The sequence below is a fragment of the Symphalangus syndactylus genome, chromosome 17 (genome assembly GCF_028878055.3).
Source record: "Symphalangus syndactylus isolate Jambi chromosome 17, NHGRI_mSymSyn1-v2.1_pri, whole genome shotgun sequence".
NCBI lineage: Eukaryota > Metazoa > Chordata > Mammalia > Primates > Hylobatidae > Symphalangus > Symphalangus syndactylus.
The window spans coordinates 67,288,999-67,305,412 of record NC_072439.2 but is presented as its reverse complement, the minus strand read 5'-3'; the positions used below and the strand labels follow the sequence as shown (position 1 = coordinate 67,305,412).

The window sequence follows — 16,414 nt, the reverse complement described above, 5'->3', positions numbered from 1 at the left end:
TTTCAGGCAACTGTTCTGCCTTAAGCTAGATTCCGGTGATAACCATGATAATAGAGGGTTTTTAAAAGACTTATGAAGAAAATAGATAAAATAGATAAAATATTTCAACAGAGAACATTATAGAATTCTGCATTTGATGTGATAATCAGAAAACCTCTTTGGCTAGGGGCTATGTAGAGAAAATCTGTTTGGTAGATTGGTGAATGTTACACAGCTTCATTGTGGTACACAACTGGACTTTCCTGGGTCTGAGAGTAGGGTGTATATGGAACATATACATCTGCCATCTAGGATCACTTAAAGGAGCCAATGGCATCGCCTCGAAAGTGGGACATTTATTATAGGCACCACTCAAAATAGATGCTAGGCAGAAAGCCACAAAATTATCACAGGGACCCTTGCTATTGCAATTAGCCCTTTAATTGCTAATTGTGAGGATATCTGGGGAGGCCCAAATAAGGAGCTTGCAGATCAAAGCAGCAGTGGAGCACTTGAGGGGGTTGGGTCAGTAGCTATTTGCCAACAGGTTTGGGAATATTTTATATTTCACAAACTAGCTATGTAGTGCCAGTGCATCTTTGCTGAATGCCAGCTCTGAGCATAAGGAACATTATGGGCAAAGACCTTGAGGCTCAGATAAACTTAACCTGTTTGAGAGGCAAGAAGAAAGGCAGTGTGAATGGGATAGAACAATTATGCAAAATAACATACAAAGTGGAATGCAGGTGGAATGCAGGTGCCGAATTAGGTACGTTTTTACTCTGTAGACTAGAGAGTAATCGTTAGTGCTTATTTTAAAGGAAAAATGAATGTTCTGAAAAGTTGTAAGCAAAAGGTATGTCTAAAAAATTGGAGGATGGAAAGAATAAAATGAATGAAGCCACTTTAGAAGTTGAATATGTATATCAAGTGGGTGATGGTGATGGCCAGGACAAGGATGATGACATTAAAGATAAGAATAAATTGTTTAAAGAACTATTTAGAAACTAGAACAGACTGGAATTTATTCAACTGGATGTACAGTGTGAGAATAAAAGAGGAATTACAATGGATTCCTAAGTTTCTAGTTAAGCTAGATGGTGGTGTTAGAGAAAAAAATACTGAGAGAGAAACAGGATTGATTCTGAAGAGAAACAGGTTTTTTCTTGATTTTGATATTTTATGTCTTTTCCTTAGTGTACATTCTACTGTCTGTGAGTGTTAGTTATGTTATAATTATTCTGAGGAGACTTTAATACATTGACTTAATCTCTCTGTTTGGCATCGCTAAGTTTAAAGGTGGTTAAACCAATTGGGAGGCTGAGGAGGGTGGATCACAAGGTCAGGAGATTGAGACATTCCTGGCTAACACAGTGAAATCCTGTCTCTACTAAAACTACAAAAAATTAGCCGGGTGTGGTGGCAGGCTCCTGTAGTCCCAGCTACTCAGGAGGCTGAGGCAGGAGAATGATGTGAACCCGGGAGGCAGAGCTTGCAGTGAGCCAAGGTGGCCCCACTGCACTCCAGCCTGGGTGACAGAGTGAAATTCCATCTCAAAAAAAAAAAAAAAAAATGGTTAAATGTTTTGTTTCTTAAGGTATTATTATGTTCTCAAAAGACCATAAAAATTCCCCAGAATAAAACTAAATCTATGAATTTAGAAGATATAGACAGCTAGATATATTATATTATATTATATATGCAATATATAATTATACATGTTCATGTTTTTGTATATATGTGTGTGTGTGTATGAGTGTGTACAGATATATTTAAATGCAAAAAAAAATTCTTTGGTGGTTACTTCAAGGAGTATGGGATCAACACTCCTCAAACAAAATTGGTTCAGATGCCTAGCCTGATGATGCCAAATATGCCTCAAAAGATTACAAAAGGATTTCTTACTCACATAATGAAATTTTCTGGAGATAGAAGGACGAGCACCCAAATCAATCCACTGGGCTTGAGCAGAGAGAGTGGATTGGGCCCTTATAGTGACTAGAGGAATGTTCTAGGTAAATGTTCCTATGCACCTGCTGGGAAACTATGGGCTTCAAACTTCCTGCTAGTGACCACGGAAGAAGTTAGTGGGTTTTAAAATCAGCTTGGCCCAGCGTGGAAAAGAAAGAAAAGTAAAGCTATCAGTGGTCAAAAATGTAGCCATATCCTTTATTATAAATCTCATTGCTAGGTTTTAACATGAGATCCTATATAGCCTTAGTTTTAGAAACTCTTGACCATAAAATGAGCCCATAAAATAAAATTACCTTGCAAATAACCAACTATATTAGTCCATTTTTCACACTACTGGTAAAGACATCCCTGAGACTAGGTATTTTATAAGATAGAAGTGGTTTAATGGACTCACAGTTCCACATGGCTGAGGAGGCCTCACAATCATGGTAGAAGATGAAAGGCTCATCTCACATGGTGGCAGACAAGAAAAGAGAGCTTGTGCAGGGAAACATCTCATTATAAAACCATCAGATCTTGTGAGACTTATTCACTACCATAAGAACAGCACAAGAAAGACCTGTACCCATGATTCAATTACCTCCCACTGGATCCCTCCCACAACATGTGGGAATTGTGAGAGCTACAATTCAAGATGAGATTTGGGTGGGGACATAGCCAAACTGTATCATTCTACCCCTGGCCCCTCCCAAATCTTATGTCCTCACATTTCAAAAGCTATCATGCCTTCCCAACAGTCCCCCAAAGTCTTAACTCATTTCAGCATTAACTGAAAAGTCTACAGTCTAAAGTCTCACCTAAGACAAGTCATGTCCCTTCTGCCTATGAGTCAGTAAAATCAAAAGCATATTAGCTACTTCTTAGATACAATGGAGGTATAGGCATTAGATAAATATACCCATTCCAAACGGGATAAATTGGCCAAAATGAAGGGGCTAAAGGCCCCATGCAAGTCCAAAATCCAGCAGAGCAGTCAAATCTTAAAGCTCCAGAATGATCTCCTTTGACTTCATGTGTCACATCCAGCTCACGCTGATGCAAGAGGTGGGTTCCCCTGGTCTTGGGCAGCTGCACCCCTGTGGCTTTGTAGAGTACAGCCTCTCCCCTGGCAGATTTCACAGGCTGGCATAGAGTGTCTGCAGCTTTTCCAGGCTCACAGTGCAAGCTGTTGGTAGATCTACCATTCTGGGGTCTGGAGGACAGTGACCCTCTTCTCACAACTCCACTAGGCAGTGCCCAGTGAAGACTCCATGTGGGGGCTTTAACCCCATGTTTACCTTCCACACTGCCCTAGCAGAGGTTCTCCATGAGGGTCCCACCCCTACAGCAAACTCCTGCCTGGACATCCAGGAGTTTCCATAAATCCTCTGAAATCTAGTTGGAGGTTTTCAAACCTCAGTTCTTGACTTTTATGTACCTGCAGGCTCAACACTAAGTGGAAGTTGCCAAGGCTTTGGGCCTGCACCCTCTGAACCCATGGTCTGAGCTGTACCTTGGTCCCTTTTAGCCACAGCAAGAGCAGCTGGGACGCAGGGCACCAAGTCCTTAGATTGCACACAGCAAGGGGCCCCTGGGCCTGGCCCACAAGCAACTTTTCTCCTAGTCCTCTGGGCCTGAGGTGGGAGAGATTGCCACAAAGTTCTCTGACATACCCTGGAGACATTTTCCCCATTGTCTTAGTGATTAACATTTGGCTTCTTGTTACTTATGCAAATTTCTGCAGCAAGCTTGAATTTCTTCTTAGAAATGGTTTTTTATTTTCTACTGCATAGTCGGGCTGAACAATTTTTCAAAATTTCATGCTCTGTTTTCATTTAAAACTGAATGCTTTTGAAAGCACCCAAGTCACTTCTTCAATGCTTTGCTGCTTAGAAATTTCTTCCACCAGATACCCTGAATCATCTCCCTCGAGTTAAAAGTTCCACAAATCTCTAGGGCAGGGGCAAAATGCCACCAGTTTCTTTGCTAAAACATAGCAAAAGTCACCATTACTCCAGTTCCCAACAAGTTCTTCATCTCCACCTGAGACAACCTCAGTTTGGATTTCATTGTCCATATCATTATCAGCATTTTGGTCAAAGCCATTCAGTAAGTCTCAAAGGAGTTCCAAGCATTCCTACATTTTCCTGTCTTCTTCTGAGCCCTTTAAACTATTCCAACCTCTGCCTGTTAACTAGTTCTGAAGTTGCTTCCACATTTTGTGATATCTTTTCAGCAATGCCACACTCTACTGATACCAATATACTGTATTAATTCATGTTCATGCTGCTGGTAAAGACATACCCAAGATCAGGCAACTTACAAAAGAAAGGTCTGTTGGATCTACAGTTCTACATGGAGCAAGTCACATCTTACATGGATGGCAGCAGGCAAAGAGAGAGCTTGTGTAGGGAAACTCCTGTTTTTAAAACCATCAGGTCTCATAAGACCCATTCACTATCACTAGAGCAGCAAAGAAAAGACCTGCCCTCATGATTCAATCATCTCCCTCCAGGTTTCTCCCACAACACATGGGAAGTATGGGAGCTATAAGATGAGATTTGGGTGGGGATACAGAGCCAAAGCATATCAATACCTGAAAGTAGCAACTTGGAAACTGGGTAACAGGCAGAGGTTGGAATAATTTAAAGAGCTCAAAAGAAGACAGGAAAATGTGGGAAACTTTAGAATTTCCTAGAACTTATTGAATGGCTTTAACCAAAATGCTGATAATGATATGGACAATGAAATTCAGGATGAAGTGGTCTCAGATGGAGATGAGGAACTTGTTTGGAACTCAAGCAAAGGTATCTCTTGTTGTTTTAGCAAAGAGACTGGTGACACTTTGCCCATGCCCTAGAGATTTGTGGAACTCTGAACTTTAGAGAGATGATTTAAGGTATCTGGTGGAAGAAATTTCTAACCAGTGAAGCATTCAAGATATGACTTGGGTGCTGTTAAAGGCATTCAGTTTTATAAGGGAAACAGAGCATAAAAGTTCAGAAAATTTTCAGCCTGACAATGTGATAGAAAAGAAAATCCCATTTTCTGCAAATCTGCAGAAATTTGCATAAGTAGTGAGAAGCCAAATGTTAATCCCCAAGATAATGGGAAAAATGTTTCCAGGGCATGTCAGAGATCTTCATGGCAGCCCCTATCATCACAGGCCTGGAGGCCTAGGAGGAAAACATGGTTTTGTGAGCCAGGCCTAAGGTCCCTGTGCTATGTGCAGCCTAGGGCCTTGGTGCCCTGCATCCCAGCTGCTCCAGCCATGGCTGAAAGGGGCTAACATAGAGCTCAGGCCATGGCTTCAGAGGGTGGGAGCCCCAAGCCTTAGCATCTTCCACATAGCGTTGAGCCTGCAAGTACACAGAAGTCAAGAATTAAGGTTTGGGAACCTCAAACTATATTTCAGAAGATGCATGGAAACACCTAGATATCCAGGTAGAAGTTTGCTGTAGCGGTGGGGTCTTCATAGAGAACCACTGCTAGGGCAGTGCAGAAGGGAAATGTGGGGTGGGGTGGGAGCCCCCACACAGAGTCCCTACTAGGGCATCATCTAGTGGAGTTGTGAGATGAGGGTCACCATCCTCCAGACCCCAGAATGGTAGATCCACTGACAGCTTACACTGTGTGCCTGGAAAAGCCACAGACACTCAACACCAGCCCATGAAGGCAGCTGAAGGGGAGGCTGTACACTGCAAAGCCACAGGAGTGGAGCTGCCCAAGACTATGAGAACCTACCTCTTGTGTCAATGTGACCTGGATGTGAGACATGGAGTCAAAAGAGATCATTTTACAGCTTTAAGATTTGACTGCCTTGCTGTATTTCAGACTTGCATGGGACCTGTAGCCCCTTTGTTTTTGCCAATTTCTCCCATTTGGAATAGCTGCATTTACCCCACTCCTGTACCTCCATTGCACCTTGGAAGTAACTAACTTGCTTTTGATTTTACAGGCTGGTAGACAGAAGAGACTTGTATAGCCATGGATGAGACTTTGGACTGTGGACTTTGAGTTAATGCTGAAATGATTTAAGATGTTGGGGGACTGTTGGGAAGGCATGATTACTTTTGAAATGTGAAGATATGAGATTTGGGGGGGTGGCCACGAGTGGAATGATATGGTTTGGCTTTGCTTCCCCACCCAAATCTCATCTTGTAGCTCTTGTAATTTCTACATATTGTGGGAAGGACCCAGTGGGAGATGATTGAATCATGGGGCCGGATCTTTCTTGCTCTGTTCTCATGATAGTGAATGGATATCAGGAGAACCCATAGTTTTAAAAACAGGAGTTTCCTTTCACAAGCTCTCTCTTTGCCTGCTGCTATCTATGTATCCATGTAGAACTGTAATTCCAATAAACCTCTTTCTTTTGTAAAGTGCCCAGTCATGTATATGTCTTTATCAGTGGCATGAAAACAGACTAATACAGGTATCTTTAAAGGAGCGCCCCACTCTACTGGTACCAATTTACTGTATTAGTCCCTTTTCACACTGCTGATAAAGATGTAACTGAGACTGGGTAATTTATAAGGAAAAAGAGGTTTAATGGACTCACAGTTTCACATGGCTGGGGAGGCCTCACATTCATGGCAGAAGGTGAAAGGCATGTCTCACATGGCAACAACATGAGAAGAGAGTTTGTGTAGGGTAACTCCCCATTATAAAACCATCAGGTCTCATGAGACTTATTCACTCATTCACTATCATGAGAACAGCATCCACTCTCATGATTCAGTTACCTCCCACCTGGTGCCTTCCACAACATGTCAGAATTGTGGGGGGTACAATTCAAGATGAGATTTGTGTGGGGACACAGCCAAACCATATCACCAACCAATTAAAATATCACTCAAATACGTGAAAACAGATTGAGGTGTTAATGTGGATGGCATTTAAAAAGCCAAATACAATTTAAGAAATAGAGGTTAATTTATAAAACTTTTTATAAGATAAAAGTGATACTTTATACATGGGCTTTTGAAAATGCAAAAATGTATAAAGAAAAATATAAATCTTCCACAGACTTACTGAAAAAAATTATATTAAAATATTTTCTTCTTGTTAGTGTTCTAAATATATATGTATACTGTATCTGTATCTGATTCTACATATTTATATATGTACATCTATATATCTGTATCCATATCTGCATCTATCTATAATGTTTTCAGCTCAGCAATAATTGTGTTTTAACCTAACATTATCTTAGGTGCTATTCTCTCAGCAAATATATTGTTCATAGTTATTCCATTGAATGGGTATTTCAAATATATTTAGCCATTATTCTTTCTTTATATAATATGTTGTTTTAAATATTTCTATAATAAAAATTATAAAGCACACTACTGAGCACTTTGAATATCACTCAAATTCTTTAGCTTGGTTGTACTGAGTCAAACAACATGAATGATATTAATATTAATGCATATTTTAAATCTGCTTTTAAAAGAACTTGTGACAATTTCCAAATTTACCATAATATGAGAGTAAATCTCTACAAACAATCACCAGTATTGGGTGTGTATTTCCAATACATACATCTGTTTATATTCTTTGATAAGATAGTTAAAAATAAAATCACAGTTTTTTATGCACACTTTTGTGATGCTGATAGATAATTCTTGATGAATCTCTGTTTTTTCTACACATCCAGACATTATAGTCTTTGTTCTCCAGAACTATAGTCTCAAGAATGTTTTTACAAGCCACCCTGGAAAGATAGAGACAGGAACTCCCTCTGGTGCAAATGTATTTACATTTCCAGATAGTAAAGAGAAAGTCAGTAACTTCTTCTGTAGTGATTTAAAGATGTCCTACCCGTGAGACATTCCAGTTAAATAATTATAGAGACCCTCCCACTTCTCCAAAATGAACTTGCTTATATTCCAAGATATAAAGACAGTGTCTGTCTCAAGAGGGGAGAAGAACAGGTTAGTCAGCAGCCCATTTATAAGACTAGAGTGTCCTAAAGGTGGGGTTCCTTTCCTGGAATGCCTCCCCATGGTGTATATTCATGTACCACCTGGCCCTCATCATGTTGCCCTGTGAAAATTGGGGCTCAGAGAACTGATGTGAAATGTTACTCTGGCTAATCTACTGCATTGAATAAGAAACTTTGCTCTTACTCAGAAGTCTAATATCTTTCCACCAGATGAAACTGTAAAATTATGACTGGCTAACTTGCTAGCTTGCTGGCAGAGTGAATTCTCAAATGCTTACATTTCTGACTTGGCATCTTAATGCTGGTGATATGGACAGGAGGCAGGGACTTAGTAGAAGAGGGCAATTCCCTTGCAAAGGCCCCACCCTCAAGCCTGGTAATCCATGTCCCTAAATAGGAATAGGCATTCACGTTTTTGTGCCCAAATGCTGCCTTTACCAAAACCACTCTGGCCTGCCATGCTCCTATCCTGTATGCATATAAACCCCAAGCTCCACTGACAGAGTGGAAGAACAGCACAGCAGTGAAAGAAAGAAGAGAAGGAGCTTTTGAACGTTGAAAGGAGTTTGTCTGGGGATGGTCAGAGAGGAGATCGGCCGCGAAGACAGGTGAACTCCAGGGAAAGATCATCTTCTCACTCCATCTCCTTTTCAGCTCCTCATCCATTCTGCTGACAGCCACATCCATCACCCAATAAAATCCCCACATTTACCATCCTTCAAGTCTGTGTGAGCTGATTCTTCCCGGATGCTGGACAAGGACCTTGGTACCAAGAGGGCAGGGTGTAAAAGGCTGTGACCCTGACTCCACTGAGCTGGTTAACATTTAGCCACCCACAGATGGCAAAACTAAAAGAGCATCGTAACACCCCTAGACACGGCTGTGGGGCAAGAGCCCAAAAGCACTTGCCCCAGCTCACCTGCATGCTCCCATAAGGGGTTTGAGTGCATGGCAGCCGAGTAAATGAGTCACACCTCCGTTGCAAGTACCACAAAGGGGTCAGGGAACTCCTCCGTCTTAACTGGGGGCTCGCCTGTGATCCAGGGGTTCAGCACAAGGGTGAGTACAGATGCGAAACTGTCGGATCTGCCTCTTTTCCAAGATCCTGACACCTCCCTCTTTCCTTTGAGTAAAATAAATATTGGCTCTGTTTTTCTTCATGGAGGTCTAATCGTTCCATGGAACCGGAGCAGACTCCTGGGGCAACCAAAGGCATCTTTTATTACTGGAAGGCCACAAGACTAAACTTCTTTGGCCAAGACCCCCAGACATTGCTGTGGTGTCTTTTGTTCTTTCATGGCTTGAAATGGCTCCTGTCTCTTCGTGTAATGTTAAGGGTAATGCTGCAAACTACTGAGATGTTACTAAGTACAATGTATGTTTGGTCCAGCAATCAAGGGAGCAATTTAGAACAATTTGGTTTCCATTTGTTCTTAGAGGTGCGACCCCAAACCTCACCCTAATGGCTTCAGGTGATGCATCGGATGGACAAGGTGCAGTGACTCACCACCTTACTGCCTCCCCTTCCGACTTGGGCACCTGGGCCTGTCTGCAGCATGCACAAGCTGCGCCCAATGGCCATGAGGGGTGGGAAAAAACCATGGCTGCCACTGGGCCCCCAGTGCCTCCTGATTGCTGCACCAGTAGAGCCTTTCCTCCCATGGTTGAGTGGTCCTTACTGGTCTGTACCGGGGAAGGGATACAGTAGTTGAAGAAACCCATTTGCACAGAGCAAGAAGTTCCCCCCAAAACACACTTTTTTTTTTTTTTGTACTTTAAGATGTTTCCTTTACTCTTTTCTAAGTGAGAGTGTTCCTGTCTCCAGCACGCTGCTTATAACAGGAAAAACAATGGATGACCGACCCCTCCTGGCTGATAACTGCAAATTCACCAGGGCCCATATGAGACAATCTAAACATCCATGCAGCCCCAGAAATTTGTCCCCAAATAAATTCTGGGCTTCAGGTTGAGGCCCTAGAATGAAAAACCTGATCTGAGGGATCCGAAGCTAGGCAACGGGCACAATGTAAATGGGTAGGACCAATTCCTGCTAACTAAATCCCTGTTTCATGGAAGGAGGCCATGCTCCATGACATAGACGAGGCCCAGGGGACTCAAAGGTTGTTTACAGCAGGGAAAATAGGGCGTATGGGTAAGAGAAGATACTCCCACCCAATAGCCCTTCCCCTGTTAGCACAGGTGAAAATCGCTTTGGCACCCATGGGTGGCACCTGCCAAGGTCGCCAGGACTAGGGGACAAAATGGAAGAGAAAGAAAGGATGCCCACTTCCTCTCCATTACACCTCTGGTTATCACTGAAAGAAGAAAGAAAATGAAGGATGCCTCTATTTCCCTGTCTTTTAGAATTGGAAACCAGCTATCTTCACCATCCCCAGGTTATAATTCTCTGGAGTGTATCCTGAACCAATGGGACTGCTTTGACCCTCAGACTATGGAGGAAAAATGCCTCATATCCCTCTGCAAAAAGGTTTGGCCAAATTATGGTTTACAAGAAGGACTGGTTTGGCCTCAGGAAGGAACCATTCATTTTGATACAGCCCTGCAGTTGGACCTTTTCTGTGAACATGAGGACAGATGGTCTGAGGCCCCATATGTGCAGGCTTTCTTTACCTTGCATTGCAATCCAGACCTTTGCTGACAGTGTAGGATTTATCCATCCTTCCTGTTTGCCATCCCAGGGGAGGCTACAAGGGGCAATCCCAGGGAACTAATAAAACAAATCCCAGAAGCACCTCCAACAGAGAAGCCAGCTCCCTGCAGCCCTGCTCTTCTAGGTCTACCTCATCCTCCCTATCCAGCTTCTCTCTCTTGCTTGCCCCCTCCTGGAAATCCTCACCCTAGACAAGCCCCAGTCTCACTCTTGCTCTCCAACAGATGCCTGGTGAATTTGGTCTCAGTAAAGTCCAGGTTCCTTTCCGTCTACAGAACTTAAAACAGATTAAGGAGGATCTTGGCAAGTTTTCAGATGACTCTGACAGATAAATAGATGCTTTCCAGAATTTCACCCGAGTGAGCTCTCCTGGAAAGACTTTATGTTACTTTTGAATCAGTCCCTGACTAACGCTGAGAAGCAGGCTGCTCTGCAAACAAGAGTGAGATTTAGGGATGAGCTTTGTATCACATACAGCATCAGGGAAGGGGACAAACTTTATCCAACTGGAAGAGAAGTAGTACCAATAGATGACCCTGGATGGAATCCCAATGACGAAATGGGAGAATGGAAGAGGAGACTTTCAGGAGTGCATAATGGAGGGGTTACACAGGACTGGGACCAAGCCTCTCATTTATACCAAGTTATCCATGATAAACCAGGGATTTGATGAAAATCCCACTGCCTTCTTGGAAAGGCTAAGAGAGGTCTTCGTCAAGCACACTTGTCTATCTCTTGATTCAGTCGAGGGACAACTAATCCTGAAAGATAAATTTATTACTCAGGCAGCTCCTGATATCATGAAGAAGCTGCATAAACAGGCCCTGGGACTAGATGGTACTTTAGAGAACCTCCTGAAAGTGGATACTTTGGTCTTTTGTAAGCAAAAAGGAGGCCCGAGAGAGAGAGGAAACACAGGAAAGATACAGGAGCTTTAATGGCCACCAGGCAAGCCAACAAATCCCAGAATTCCCAGGGTGCACCCCTTAACTGCCACAGATGTCTCAAGCCAGGGCATTTTAGGAAGGATTGTCCAGGAAGCATGAGGTAGCCACCTTGACTTTGTCCAATCTGAAATGGGGACCACTGGAAGAGGGTGGACTGTCCCCAGAGATGCTGGTTACCAGTTCCAGACCAATCTCCCAAATGGCCCAGCAGCAGGACTGATGAGTCCCAAGGCTCATCTCTTCAACTTCCTGGTGGTCCAGACCACCATTACCATCCAGGAGCCCTGGGTAATTCTGAAAATCAAAGGGAGAAAAGTGGACCTCCTTTTGGAAACCAGAGCTGGTCTCAGTTCTACCCTCCAACACAGGGCCCTCCCTTCTCTTAGCATGACCATGAGGGGCATCTCAGAAAGGCCTTTTACTGAATATTTTTCCCAACCTCTTAGTTGAAGTTGGGAAGACCTTTTGTTCACCCATGCATTTCTAATTATGCCTGAAAGCCCAACTTCTCTGTTGGGCAGGGATACTCTGGCCCAATTGTGGACTACCATCCTGATGGCCCCTGGGCAAACTCTTTGTCTCCCTCTATTGGAGACTGATATCAACCCAGAAGGTTGAGCAATTGAAGGGAAGATTGGCTAAGCCACAATCGCCCTACAGGTCAAGGTCCACCTTAAGGATTCCTCCTCCTTTCCTAACCAGAAACAATATTCCCTGAAACTAGAGTTTAGGAATAGACTAGAAGCCATCATTGATAACTTGAGGATGCAGTGCCCCCTCAAACCCTGCAATAGCCCTTGTAATACCCTGATATTGGGGGAACAAAACCTCAATGGGGAATGGAAACTAGTTCAGGACCTCCACCTTGTTAATGAGGCTGTGGTGCTGATACATCTGGTGGTTCCCAATCTGTATACCCTGCCAGCTCAAATACCTGAGATAACTAAATGGTTCACAGTCCTGGACCTAAAGAATGCCTTCTTCTGCATACCATTATACTCTGACTCTCAGTATTTGTTTGCATTCAAGGATCCTTCTAACCAAACCACCCAGTTAACCTGGACAGTGTCACCTCAGGAATTCTGAGACAGCCCCCACTTTTTTGGGCAGGAAATTGTCAAGAGACCTCTCTGAGTTCCTTTATCCTCAGGTTAAAGCTTTACAATACATAGATGACATTCTCCTCTGGGCTCCAACAGAGGAAATCCCTCAGGAAGGCAGTAAGACTCTTCTTAATTTTCTAGCTAACAGATGATATAAGGTTTCAAAATCTAAAGCTCAGCTCTGTCAAACCCCAGTGAAATACCTAGGCCTAGTCCTGTCAGAGGGGACTAGGGCATTGGTTAAAGAAGGGTTTAAGAAAATCTTCTCCTTTCTCCTCCCCCAAACTGTCAAGTAACCAAGGGAATTCTTGGGCATTACAGGATTCTGCAGACTGGATACCTGGGTAGAGTGAAATAGCTTGTCCCTTATACCACTTAATAAAGGAGACTCAGGCAGCTAAAACGTACTGTCTAATTTGGGAACCAGAGCCTAGAAAGGCCTTTGACCAACTAAAACGAGCCTTCCTTAAGACACCAGCCATTTATCTCTCCATAGGAAAAATCTTTAATCTTTATGTGTCAGAAATAAAGGGAATGGCACTGGGAGTTCTAACATAGGCCCAGGGTACAGCCCAGCAGCCTGTTGCCTACCTAAGTAAGGAACTTGATTTAGTAGCCAAAGGGTGGCCGGCCTGCCCCTGAGCAGTCTCAGTGGTAGCCTTGCTTGTAACAGAGGCTATTAAGTTAACCATGGGGAATAACTTAACTGTTTATGCCTGCATAATGTGGTAGGACTACCGTCTACTGCCTTCTTTATATTCGTTTGTTTGTTTTTGAGATGGAGTCTTGCTCTGTTGCCCAGGCTAAAGTCTTGGCTCACTGTAACCTCTGTCTCCTGGGTTTATGTGATAGTCCCACCTCAGACAGCCAAGTACTTGGGATCACAGGCATCTGCCACTGCACCAGGCTAATTTTTGTACTTTTAGTAGAGACAATGGGGTTTCATCTTGTTGGCTAGGCTGATCTCCAACTCTTGACCTCAGGTTATCCACCCACCTTGGCCTCCCAAAATGCTGGAATTATGTGTGTAAGCCACCATGCCCAGCCCAGGACTACTATCTTCTGAGGGGAGTCTCTAACTAACAGACAACTACCTCCTCAGGTACCAAGCTCTGCTATTAGAAGGATCTGCAGTTCAATTATATATATATTGGGGTAAAATACTTTAATTTCTTTTAGGGCTCGTTATCTGTGATATGATGCTATACTAGAGTAAGATTAGAATTTGGTATGTTATTGCTACAAAAAGTCTGTTTTGTCAGGCTTAAGATCTCTGTTTTAATGTTAATGCTGGTCAGTTGTGCCTGAATGAGGCATGTCAAAGCCCCTTTTCTTATCATGGCCTGAACTAGTTTTTTGGGTCAACTTTGGAATGCCTTTGGCTGAGAGGAGGGATCCATTCAGTCTGTTGGGGGGCTTAGAATTCTGTTTTGTGTTTACAGAGCACTACCATTATCAGTGACCCCTTCCCTTCCCTTTCTAATCACTGTTTCCTGTCAAAGATAATCATTAAGCTGATTCCTAACACAGTGAAAGGGTTTGATGAGTTTGTTTCTGAAGTTTTCATAAATCAAAGTATTCAGTGTAAAACTCCTCTGTATCATTTTTTTCATCTATGTGCTTATGTGTAGTTTTCTCATAGTTCTATAGCAGAATTTTTCAATCTTGCACTATGCACATTTTGGACTGGATAATTCTTTGTTATGGGAGCTGTGCATGGGAAGATATTTGGCAGCATTGCTGGCATATGCCCCTTAGAAGCCAATAACATTTCTCTAGTTGTGTCAACTAAAACTGTCTCTAGAAATTGTCAAACATCCTCTGGGGATGAAATAGTCTCCAACTGAGAACCACTGTCCTATAGAATTCAAGTTAATATGACAAAAATTTTTAATCAATTTTACTATTGATTGGTATTTTAGTTGTTTCTCTTATTTTATTTGCTGGTATGAACATTCTGCTACATATCTTGTGGTAACAATAGGCAAATCTGTTTGGTATGTACATAGGGAAGGGATTAGTGAGTCAAAAGGTTAGTCTTAGTAGATATGCTAAGCAGTACTTTAGAACTGGTTGTGCCAATTTGTTCTTCCATCAGAAGTGTGTGTGTTATATTTTCTATACAATTCTTGGTATTTTCAGCCTTAAATTTTAGTGCTTCTGGTAGATATCAAGTGTTATCTCATTGTGGTTTTCCTTTGTATTTTCTATTAAGTAATTAAATGGACTGCTTTTTCAGTCCATTTAATGTTGAGTGTACATTTGGATAACTTTTTATGACTATATGTTCAAAATTTTTGCAGATTTTTAAAAATTAATTTGACCCATGTTTTGGGGAGTTCTTTATACTTGCTAGAAGTAAACTGATTGTTAGATGTATATATAGCAAATGTAGCTTGCCTTTTTATTTTCTAAATGGTGTTTTTTGATGAGCACTTATGTTTAACTTTAATGTAATTCCATTTATGTGTCTTTATAGTTAGTATTTTTTGTGTCCCACTTGATACATTTGATATATACTAGATATTTCTTATTTTCTTCTAGGACTTTTAGTGTTTTACCTTTCATCTTTAGAAGTATAGTCCCTAATAAATTAATATTTTATATAGGGTGAGATGAAATAAAATCTACTTTTTCTAATGGGAATATCCAATTGATACAGCACTGTCTATTAAAAGACCATTCTACTCCCATTGTAATTCATATGTTATGTAATTCACTATGTCATGGCATTATGACACTTATGTTATAAAACAGGTGACTCGTGGCAGCATGCTCATTCTCACATGGAAACATTTCAATAGAAAGCTGATGCTTAAGAGTGCTCTGTTTTAGATTTTCTTCCACAGTTTTTGGCACCTTGACTCAGGTCAATACTGGACTTGCTGCTCCTCAGCCTGGATTACTTCAGCAATGATAGTTTGCAGCAGATCTGTCTCTCTCTCTCTCTCTCTCTTTATTTTTATTTTTTCATTTTCAGATTCTCCTACTGAACATCTGAATATGTCTTGCTGATGACCACTCTGTCGTCTTTCTTTAAGGACTACTGATATGCTTTGGCTCTGTGTCCCCAAAGAAATTGCATCTTGAATTGTAATCCCCATGTGTTGAGGGAGGGACCTGGTGGGAGGTGATTGGATTATGGAAGTGGTTTCCCCCATGCTGTTCTCATAATAGTGAGTTCTGAAGAGATCTCCTTGTTTAAAAGTGCTTGGCAGTTCCCCCCTCACTCTCTCTCTCTCCTGCCACCTTGTGAAGAAAGTGCTTGCTTCTCCTTCACCTTCTGCTATGATTGCAAGTTTCCTGAGCCCTGCAGAACTGTGAGTCAATTGGAGCTCTTTTCTTTATAAATTACCTAGTCTCAGCCACTTTTTTATAGCAGTACGAAACGGACTAATACAACCTCCTAAATCATTACTATTTCCTTTATTGTCCTTGAATACGTTTCTTTTAATCTTTTCATTATTCAGGGCTGTTACAGATGACATGGAAATGTAGAGCCCAGTTTCCATAGGCATAAATATTTGTTTCCAGTTTTCTATCCATATTTAAATATAAGCATTCATTGAAACTCCAAGTCATTGTCCAGATTTAGCTCTCTACAACACAGAAAAATTCTAAAACTATTTCCCCTAAGAGATCTTAGAAAGATAAAATATATCTTTTGAATAATAAATAAATATAAAAAACAATATAAATATAGAAATAAAAAGACTAAAATATCCAAACTTAAACTCTTCTCTTCCTCTTGATTCAACTTTTGTTTGGCCTCCTTTGTGACCTCGACTTGAATTCTTCCATCCCCTTGCTCAGT

The 16,414-nt window shown here is 41.8% G+C and overlaps 1 long non-coding RNA gene across 1 annotated transcript in view; it reads right to left on the bottom strand.

Moving 5' to 3' along the window:
• The window catches only part of LOC134732953 (uncharacterized), a 473,617-nt gene that overhangs the window by 62,416 nt on the left and 394,787 nt on the right, over positions 1-16,414 (bottom strand). The gene's annotated exons all lie outside the window — the stretch shown is intronic.